We start from the raw sequence: 10822 nt of genomic DNA, 5'->3' as shown, positions 1-10822 counted from the left end.
TATACCCCCCCCCCCGCATTACAGAGAAGCTGAATTAACAATAAAGAAGAAGCCACATCAGCCTTCATTAGTAACAGATTGCAGCATTAACTTCCCGTTTCCAATCTTTATGAGGCAAGCTACTTCACTAAACTTCACTACTGACTTTTTACGTCATGTAGCTCTAGTTAAAGTAGCAATGTTATAGAGTGTTGGTTTTGTTGATGTTAGGTCTGTAATAAAGTCACAATGACTTTTCTATAATAAAAACGCTCAAATCAGAGCAACAGCAGAGAAGAGCATAAAAAACTGTGTGTAGTATAATACTACTGCATCCATAGATCCTCCTACATGTGACAAAAAAAGGTAACTGGGAGGTAAGTTCTTAGCCTTGATCTTGTGCCATTTCCAGTAGACCTTTCTCTGAGCTGTTTTTACACTGGGCCTGAGATTTTTTGAACCGGAACATGTCGAGGCAGAGGCCTGTATTCAGCCCTGATATCCCCCTCCCCTCGCCACTTCAAAGAGCCAGCAGCAGCCCATGATCGTTTGATGTAAAGTTCACAGAAACAGGAACTTTCAAGTCCAACGCACAGGGGAATCTCTGAAGGTCCCTGCTTCCCCTGTCCCACCACCACCTCTCAATCCGCAGCAAGGGGTACCAGTATAGAGGAAGGAAACTCATTGGAGAGTGTTTCTGTTCGGACTTTGAGCCACCGGCAGCACGTGACAAAATGGGAGGATTACGAAAAGCACTTGGCCACATCCTCTTTAGGATTCTAGGCCAGATTCACAGTTTTAGGTTACTGGGTGCAGTTTTATAGGCTTTTCTTTTTTAAATTTGCCTCCTGCTGTGCACAGCTCCGGGTCAACTTTTTTTCTCAGTGCACCAGCACATGGTGTAAAAGTAAAGCATGAGAAGCTTTTAAGACTTGAACATAATGTGTTTCTCCTCGGGAAGAGTCACAAGTCATTGTTGATCCACTCTCATGTCACGTGCTGCAGTGAAGGAGAATAGAGGAATGCTGCAGCAAGGGGGAGTCATGTGTCCCAGTAGGTAACAGTGTATTTTGTAAAGGGATTGTAAAGAGACTATAGCTGGGGGGTATGGATGGGCATGGGGAAGACGCATTGTTCTGTGTAATTCCCCCTGCACAGACCAGTCAAACACTCCCTCTTCACACTATCACTCTGATTAAAGGGCACCTCATGATCTTTTACTTTGAAGGCAACACCCATGTCCAAACAGGCCGTGTAGAGAACCAGCTTACACATCAAGAGGAGAGACAGGGACAGAGACAAGCACATTTTTCTAAGCCTAAGGGGCAAACCACAAAACCCACCAGCTCATACGTCAAAGGTGGGAAATCAGCCAAAGGGCATAACCACCGCTGATGTCTCCAAATGGGAAATGAACAGTTAAGCTGTAAAGGATCATCAGTATATATATAAAAAGGTTGCAATTAGTTTTCCCAAAAATGTTGTTCCCAGAGCAACCTCTTCAAATGCCAAATGCCTTAAAATACTACATTTAAAGTGATCAGTTAATGCTCACAGAGAAGAGAAGCTGGAACAAGGAATATTGGACTAGCAGCACAAGTTACAGATTGCGATGTCAGTCTGTGAGACAGTTGGTGTAACATTTTAGTCCAGACTGACATAAAATAAGAGATTGAATGGACTGCCATGGAATTTCATTCAGAAGTCCCCAGATGATGATTTCACAATTTGGTAATCCCCTGGCTTTTCATCTGGCGCGGTGACTTGGTCGACTTACTTTTCATCCAGTCATAATTTAAGTTTGTGCCATACTTTGGTTTGTAAACAACTACCTCATCCGCACATTATATTTAGTAAGAATTAGAAAATGGTTGCATGATAAGATTGTGACATTATTCGTGGCAAATGTAGCCGCAGATGTTTAGTATTGTTATCTGATTAGTTATTTATGATAAAAATGTGTGAACTGCTGACTAGATGATTAGCTCACTATCTATTCCCAGTAGAAACATAGACCAGTGGTAATAGGATGACAGCAGATGTGTCACGTACAATGACGACAATGCACAGCCTGAATTGATCACAAACAGAGTATTTAAAACCGCTTTAAGACACACTGAACACTGATCTAATCACATTTTGCCAGGGGACACATTTCAGAGTTTGTTCTGCAGGACACATTTGCCTCCACTCATGTGTGGAGACAGTAGATTGAAGCCATATTAGTGCTCAGCTAAATGAAACTCTCAACTCTCTAGAAAGCGGCAACACAGGGATGGCAGACATATTGCCACAATAAAAACTCTCTGCCGTAATGGGTCTCTCTTGTCCCTCATTGCTTCCTCTGAAAACTCACTGACATTTTCATAAATGCCACCGATTTTCATCATTCTCCTGGACCACTTCAGCTGGTGGTGTTCATGGGTAATTACGCAACATCCGCCGTGTGCACCTCCATAGTCAAGTTCAAGCGAGAGGAAAGTAAAAAATACAGTGTGACGGAGTGACTGAAGGGAGAAAATGGCTTAAAAGATTCATAGAAATAGAGTTATAGCTGAGAGAACATGGGTGAATCTCTGCACAATAAACGAGCACGGTCCTCCAGAGTGACACTTTTGTCCAAGTGGTGGGCCACAGAGATTTGAAGAGTGGCCATTTATGATGACCTTTTTTACAGTCCTGTGTTCCTTTGCAAAGCACCTGTAGCACCCTTTAGTTTTCCATTCACGAGGCTGGCATTTTGACCATTACCAAACACTGTTCCTACAAGGTGAATGAGTAGCATGTGAACCTTAATTGGGACTAAAATACAAGAATCACAGCAGCTTGTCAAATAAAACAATAATTTAAATACACAAATGTTATTCCCCTGGAGGGAAGATAAAGCATGTGACTGTCAGCTGCAGAGCAGCACTGTCCTAAATCAACCTTTCTCTTTTGTTTTGGCCTCTCTCCGCTGGTGTGGTTAACAAGGCCTTTGAAAGAGACCCTCATTCTTAACCTTTGTGTTGGCTCCTCATCAGCAACAATAGGTAGTTGTTCCCCATGGGAGGTCAAGCCTGATCACACAAACACTAAATACACGTCCTCCCTGCTCTTTCCCCCCTCCATAGATCAATTACTGTAATTGCTGGCTCACATGTGAACCTGCCGTGGTGGTTCTTTTACATTTGCACAAACAAGTCTGCAAATCCCGGGTTTGAATAGTCCTACCACACGGCAAATAGCAACCCGTGTGTTTCAGTTAGACCTTCATTTACAAAGCGCACTGTGCAAACGGACAGCAAGCTAGCACAGGTGCTGATTTGTAACTGCAGCCCGTTCAAAACCCCGTCCATCAGATAGCGTGGACGGTTGCTCAAGGAAAATAAGGGGGTGAGAGTGACAAAGCATTTTTTGGGGGGGAGCTTCTACAACTGACCTCCCGATGACACTGCAGGTTATGCTACTGTCAGTGTGCTTATTTTCCCAAGGGCCACAAGCTGTGTGGGTCTCTGCTTTGTCAGGGCTTTCTAGCCAAGATACTAATCTGTCTTCCATCAAGATTGCAGTCAGGCTTTTCTTTTGTTTGGCCCGAACCGTGCAGACACTGGGGAAAAGCTTCCTGGGTATTATCTCCCTTCCAGGATATTCTCAGCCCTTCCCTGTGATACAGTATCAAAACAACACATTATACAGCTCCGCCCCGCCCTGTTCCTCAAAATCAGCAATGCTGATGTGGCTACTTCTGCACCTCTCAATCTCAATTCTCGCTTCCTGTCTGAACAATCTCTCCCGTGCATATTTCTAAAAATGCCGAGGTGAGAGAACACACCCGAATCGCACGCAGCAGCCATTCGCCCACAGATATGCTGAGGAAATAAAAGCGTTGGTGAAACCTGTTAGACGACAGTCTGGTGTCGCCCCTCCCCAGGCAATTGCCCTTTGGCTTTTAGTGACCATTGTTCGTCTCTGTTCCCAGGCACTGACATCTGGTGACAATAGCCACTGTGCGAAAGAGGAAAACAAGTGCACACATGCAAAACATGCAAACACACACACATTTACAGGCATCTGAGAGCCAAACTGAGGTGTTATAACACAAACACGTGCACAAAGACAAACAGAAGAGAAAGCAAAATAAATCTCTGCACAGAAATGAACACAAATAGACACATTTGCTATTACACCCGTATTCTCCCAGGCATGGGAAGGGAAAGACGCACATACTGGTACACGCAGAACCCCATAAAATACTGTACAGACAAGTCAGATGTGTAAATGCTTATTAAAAGTTTAAGGGATCACATAAAACCAGTACATACGTACATAGACTTTCTCACCCAGTTAAAGGGAAAGTTAGACAAATGGGTAGTTTGAAGACAGTGCAGACATGCACCGTGCCTATTCTCTGGTGTCAGCAGGAGCAACCACGACACACCAATGAGAAAATAGTTCAGATCCTAAGCTGTCATTTATCCACAGGGGCCTCAGACTGCTGTCTCTGTGTCGCTGCAGCTCTGCTGGAGGTGTGGCACCTTGCTCCCCTAAAATATTAAAACCACCCTTCCTGCGGTCACCCGCCTCTACCCTGTCTCTGATGTGGGATGTTGCCAAATTAGCCAGGGGGGCCTCAGGGCAGTGTGTCTCCTCCGCAAATTGGAGAGGAGAGAGCGCAGAGGAAGATCAGAAAGAGAGGGTGTGCGTGGGACCGAGAGAGAGACTGCAGGTTCAAAGAGCTAATGACCTGCATGGGGGGTTAGGGAGGGGAGAGGGCAGTACATGGAGTCAGTGGAGAAGTAGGACAAAAATGAGACATGACCTCATTCTTGCTGCTTGTTTAGCCTGATTTGTGCAGAAATACACAAATGACAGTCATTTGTGCATTCCAACAGGTGTTATTAGAAAATCTTTTTGTGACTCACTCCTGGTCCTTTGGACACCTATTCAGCATTGTCTATCCAACTTAGCTGCACCATCCACTCCTTTCTCAGGAAACATGTTGCATCTCTCTGGTGACATGTAAAACTGGATTGAGCGACACAGCCAGTATGAGCAAGTATGAGCCAAAAGAATCTGAACAGTAACTGATGCTTGTTATCAGAGTTTCAGTGTGGTAACATGCCAATTGGATTCCATAATGGGGAGTGTTTCAGCAGATGCAGATAAAAAAAAAAAAACACCTCAACATGGGACTGGATAGTACTACAGTAGGCTTCACCACATATGCCTTCATAAGTGTTCGTCTTTTATTTAGCTTTTTAAGCAGATGCAACAGTGGAATATAAACACATTACTTCTTCAACAGCAGCCATTTGGTTGCCAACTAAATCATCTCAATGACTGTTCTTGCTGTAACTCGATGTGAGTGGCCCAGCAGATGTTTGTGGGGTATGAGGACTTGTGGACGGAGCAACTCAAGACTGAAATTCCTGCACTAAAGTTTGATGGGAGGAGGAACCTGACTTCCATCAGAGGTGTTTCTATGCTCTGACAAATAATAATAAATCAATAATATAAATTGACATGGAAAGAATGAAAAAGAAACACAAGTCAAAAAGTCAGTTAGTTAAAAGCTCCATTTGTAGATTCTGTATTTATCAGTCATATCATATCAATTGTATCTTCTGTTTAAAAAATCTGATCTTAACTTGTTGTTACTAACATATTGAGGAAGTGACGACAAACACGACTTGAATCTCAAATCTAGTGCATTTGTTGAGACACCTTTGGTGCTCTTGCGAGTATTTACAATGCTGGATGGTGAATGTGGGATTGATTCAGAAGTAACATCAACACCCCATGTTCATGAGGAACATGGGCTGACTGTATATAAAGATAGACAAACTCAAATATGTCAGTTTCTGCTGTAAAGTTGGACATTTTAACAAGAGGGTGACTAAGAACTGACTCTCTGTTGGAGAAAGCTTCGAGTGGCCACTTGATGAACTGCAGATGTTGGCACTTTTGTCTGCACTTTTGCATTGACTCCATTTCCTGGTCCAGAGGTTGTTGTTAGAGAACATGCCACTAATTGCAACAGTGTAGCTCAAGGAAGTGTTTGCGAGTTTTTTCAAAGGAAAGACAAATCAGGGTTTGCGCACACACACAATACATGCTAGCGATGACCATAGACTGTATATAAATATGGACGACGTATCGCCACTCCCTTGCATTGTCCAAACGCTACTTTCCCGGGGATGCGTGTCTGGAGCCAGAATCTGCACAGTACAATCCAAGAGTGGAGCCGCGATATTGATGACCCACCCACACTTCCACCAGACACACTTGTGTTTTTGTTTGATTAATACTGCACACTGCTCTACCTCCACCAGTAACAAAGAAATTGATTGGATAGGTGGATTATACACTTGTTTGCTTGTTTATGTATGGAGCGGCTGGCATAGCAACTTGCAGTAATCATGAGGACACACCCTGTTTCTATAGCGTCAAGTAACTAAAATGGAACTTAGAAAAAAAAATAGCACTATAACAACCTAAGATTAGAGAATATCACTTCTAAGATGCTTAAAATATTGCAAACGTTCCAGATCCCAACATATCTCTTTCTGTTTTAAATAGCATTTGAATTGCTTCTCGGTGACACATAATGCAAAACAAATCGTTCCACTTCTTTTTCCGTAATATTGCATGTGAAATGATCTTCAGCCTGAAGTGTGTCTTGAGTATAATTTGACTGTAATTTCACAGTCATTCGTTTGCATGATAAAGTGCCAAGCGTATGACTGGTTTAGTCACATACAAGCTCAAAAGACAAATGCGCAATAGCCCACAAACATGGCATTTTTCCCCAGTACATACAAGACAGTCTCAGTTATCGCTGTGGCGCTCATCGTTCTTGTCGAGGAGTAGCCTCTGGCCCCTGGAGATGTCAGATGATAGTACGCACTCAGAGAGGTGAGAAAAGGTACCAGAGGAGGGGAGAAAGGATGCTACAAGGAAATATAAGGGAGAGGAATTGCTGTGGGAATCCTCTCTCTATCTTTTTCACACTAGCTTCCTGTTGTCACTGCTCCCGTTTCCGGTCCCAGAGGAACTCCGCCGCTAGCACACCCCACACTTCTCCTCTTTGTGTTTGTTTCCCTGCCTCGTCTGTTGAATACCTTATTATTTGGGGGCAATATCTGTAGTACAGCTTTATTTACAGAGCACATTTCAATGCATGTAAAAGGACAGAAAAAAGAGAACGCATTGATCGCTACACGTTAAGCCTGACCTTTCTGTTGTTTGAGTCCTTCTCACATTTACCAGTCAAATGGTCTGGCAATGCAAGAACAAATGACTAATCTGATTGGGTCAGGAGACTGAATCACACCTACCTCTATCTTCCCACCCTCGTCGTTTTTTCCCCAGTTACTGCTTCCTTTCCTTCTCCTTCCTCCCCCTAGGGTCTGTGTGTAAATCTCCGTCTCTCCCTCCCCTCGTTCCTTCTCCCTTATGTGGTTTTCTGTCTGTTTTCTGGTGGAGTGGGGGGTGCTGTCTGGCTGGGGATGCTGCCTGCGAGAGGAGCGGTACCCTTTCTTTGGGTCCTTGCTGATTTCATTATTTTCATTATTGGGAGACTTCCACCATGACAATCCCATTAGGATAAGACGGGGCCCAGCAGGAGAGGGCACGGAGCCTGGAGTTGTTGGGTGTGTGTGTGTGTGTGTGGTGTGGAGGTCCCGTAGGACAAAAGACTAAACTTAGGTGCAATAGTATTTAACCAGACTGTCAGAGGTTCAAAATGTTAAATGTCTCAGTTTTGAAATCTGCTTGTTCAGATCCCAGTATAAATAATAATAAAAAATACTTATCTCGAAGGTCTCACCATGTTTCCTGAGTTTCCTGCTTGAATTTCATGTACTTAATTCGTCTGTGAGACAATAAAACAAACCATTTCTTAACATCTTCTGGCTTTAGCTTTAAGCCATCTATGATGTGTGTATGCCATAGGTACAGCGTAGCTCCATTCCTTATGCTGTGCACCTCCCCTGAGCTATAACCACACGTCATGGCAACACAGACTGCAACAACTGTGATTGGCCCGAAATGCTTCTTCAAGTTTCTCAGAGGCTGGACAAGCACAGAAAATTCTGTCTCCTGCATGTCATCTACTCCAACGTCTCCTCTGTTTTCTGCATTGTGGTGATTTCTGTAATTATTGTTCAGCATCTATCAACTCCAGCATGAGCCACTAATTTCCAGTCGCCACTGCCTGAAGTACAGAGAGAAACTCAACTCTGCTCACCACCGTTTAGCAAAGTACTTAGAGAACAACCTCGACACACCAGTTCACAGTATAAATGCTCACAACAGTGTGGCCTGCTACAGCGCAGGCTCTTTGTAGATCTGTCTACTTGCCCTTACGCTGCAGGTCAAACTGCATCCAACACTCTGCTCCTATGTCTGGTTAGGACCAGTGATTAACTTCAGAGACATGATAATTAAAGAGCAAAAGGTTTCAGCTGCATTTGTACAGAGGTCCTACCCTGACATACAAAGTCATAGTTAAAGTTGATGTCATGTCTCATATATCTGACATATTGGCTAGAGAAAGGAGGTATGTGGATATCAAGTGAGCTCTAGCCTAGTATGAGAGCTCAGCAGTCCATACTTTAGTTAATGTTTTTGTCTTAAATGGGGTTTTGGGGTTGCGTACTGAAAGCTGTTTTTCTGAATCTAGTTTCTGCTAGAGCTGACACTGGAAGATGTTTTCTTACGGCACTCCCAGCGTAACTGCAGAGTCAGGTTAAGGAGACCACAGCCGACAGTCACGCTGGCCGGCTGAGTATGCTGAATCAGAATGAGAGAGATCACTCTGACTGGCTGTTGAGCTCAGTGACCCAGAGAAGAGAAACTTGTCACGATGAACCACACAGAAGGTTTCTTTATTATTATTATTATTATTATCTTCATCTCCACTGAACATTCTAGTTGCTGAATATTTCACAGTAACATGACTACATGGAGTGACATGAGTAGAGGCCAGCTTTGTACTCCTAGCTCCTCCTAGCCCCCCTGTTAATTGTAGCTAATTTTTAATGAATACAGACTTCTATCACCTGTTGGTATGAAGATTTATTTCCTCTCAGGTTTGTGTGACACATACATGCTAATTGGCCACTTTGGTCTTTGCAGTATGTTAAAGTGCAAATATTTGGACCTGCCATTCATGTGGAGCCTGAAGCCTGATCCACAGAGGCCCCTCCCCTCAACCCAGAGGACCCAAAGTCCCCCACTAACAACATTGTGTTGCCAGACACCACAGTCCACAGGACACCCTCAGAAGGCCCATGTCCATTCTCTGATGAGTCACAACTGTTTTGGAGGCACAAAGGAGACCTACACAATATTAGGAAGGTGGCCATAATGTTATGCCTGATCGGTGTATGTTGCCTATTCTCTAGACTATTTTCAGTACTGTTCAGGAGTGTACTGACTGGGTTTGACTGACACTTCCCTCAGTCTTCTGTTTCTTTTGCTGGCTCAGTGGCTTGGGCATAACACAATATTTACAGAGGCTGTGATAACCGGAGGCGCATGTAAAATCTCTATAAACGCAAATGTGTCCATCAATGCCTTCAAGGGTTGCACTCGTCTGAAAAGATGCTTAAGATGACAGGAAACAATGCAAAGCCTACACTTGCACATATACAGGAATCATACAAGAAAGTGCATGTACCTTGTACTTTGTCATCTTATGGTCAGATAGTCTTATTTATTTCTTAAATCTTTTCTAAACGAGGTAAACTGGCTCATATTTCCTACCAGAACGCTGTCTAGTTCTCCATGTGAGCATATATAACAAAGAATCTACATTTCTGAGCACTGTGTTTAATAAGACAACTGGAGCACACTAAATGAATCAGGCAGTTCATAACCATTTTCAGACACTGCCAGTTTTTTGCGACATCCCTTAGCTCGCCTGCATCTCTGACGAAACTCAGGAGAAGCGGAGGAGCGTAATCAGCCAATAAATCATTGCGGAAGTGAGGGGATGTGAACCTCAGAGGTCTCCTTACAACATCATCATCTGGACCCAAACTCCCGCCCACCACTCATCACCCTGACAGCTTAAACGCCCCATTTAGTGCCTGCTTTGTAGTTGTAGTGTGTGTGTATGTGTGTGTGTGTGTGTGTGTGAAAGAGTTGAGGAGGAGGTGAAGAGCTAAAAAGACACATTTAAACCTAAAGGAAATGAACTAAAACATGAGCTTCCAAGTCCTCAATCCTTATCCTTTTCCTCTAATACTTCAGTGCCTGCAAAATAAACGACCTTCTTGCTACAACTTTGGCAAGAAGTTAGAGGAGATGTATGCATCGTGCTTGCTCTGTGCCTTAACCTCTATTCTGAGCAAAACTGGATAGAAAAGATTTGAGAACTCACAGTAATGCAATTAGAGTTCAGACCACAACATGCTGTTTGTTATCCTTTTGGTAACCATGGAGATTAGGATCAAGTGTCACTAAGCACACGCATTTATCCTCATGAGGACCTTCCCCTGACAACATTCATTTCTCATGTTCCCTAAAGGTTAGGTTATATGTGAAGAGAACTGTTATGTCCATTCAGAAGTGAAAAATGTTCATGGCTGTTGTAAGCGGTGGCCGCTTAGATAAAGGAGAGAAACGGCAGTTGTCAAAGAGAGACGTCTCAAAAAGCCATCCAACAAGCATTTCAGCTGGCACCTCAGTCCATAAACCGAAATCTGGCCCTTTCCTCAAATATGAATTTAGCCCCGACTTTAAACCATCAAGCCTCAACAAGAACGACGAAACCTGAAAATTCTGACGGCAACTGTTAAACACACCCCACACTGAGAGGAGAATCAAAACACACATAAACCCTGCCACTTTCTAT

The sequence above is a fragment of the Chelon labrosus genome, assembly GCF_963514085.1.
Source record: "Chelon labrosus genome assembly, chromosome: 2".
NCBI classification, from domain to species: Eukaryota; Metazoa; Chordata; class Actinopteri; order Mugiliformes; family Mugilidae; genus Chelon; species Chelon labrosus.
This window is presented reverse-complemented; position numbering follows the sequence as displayed.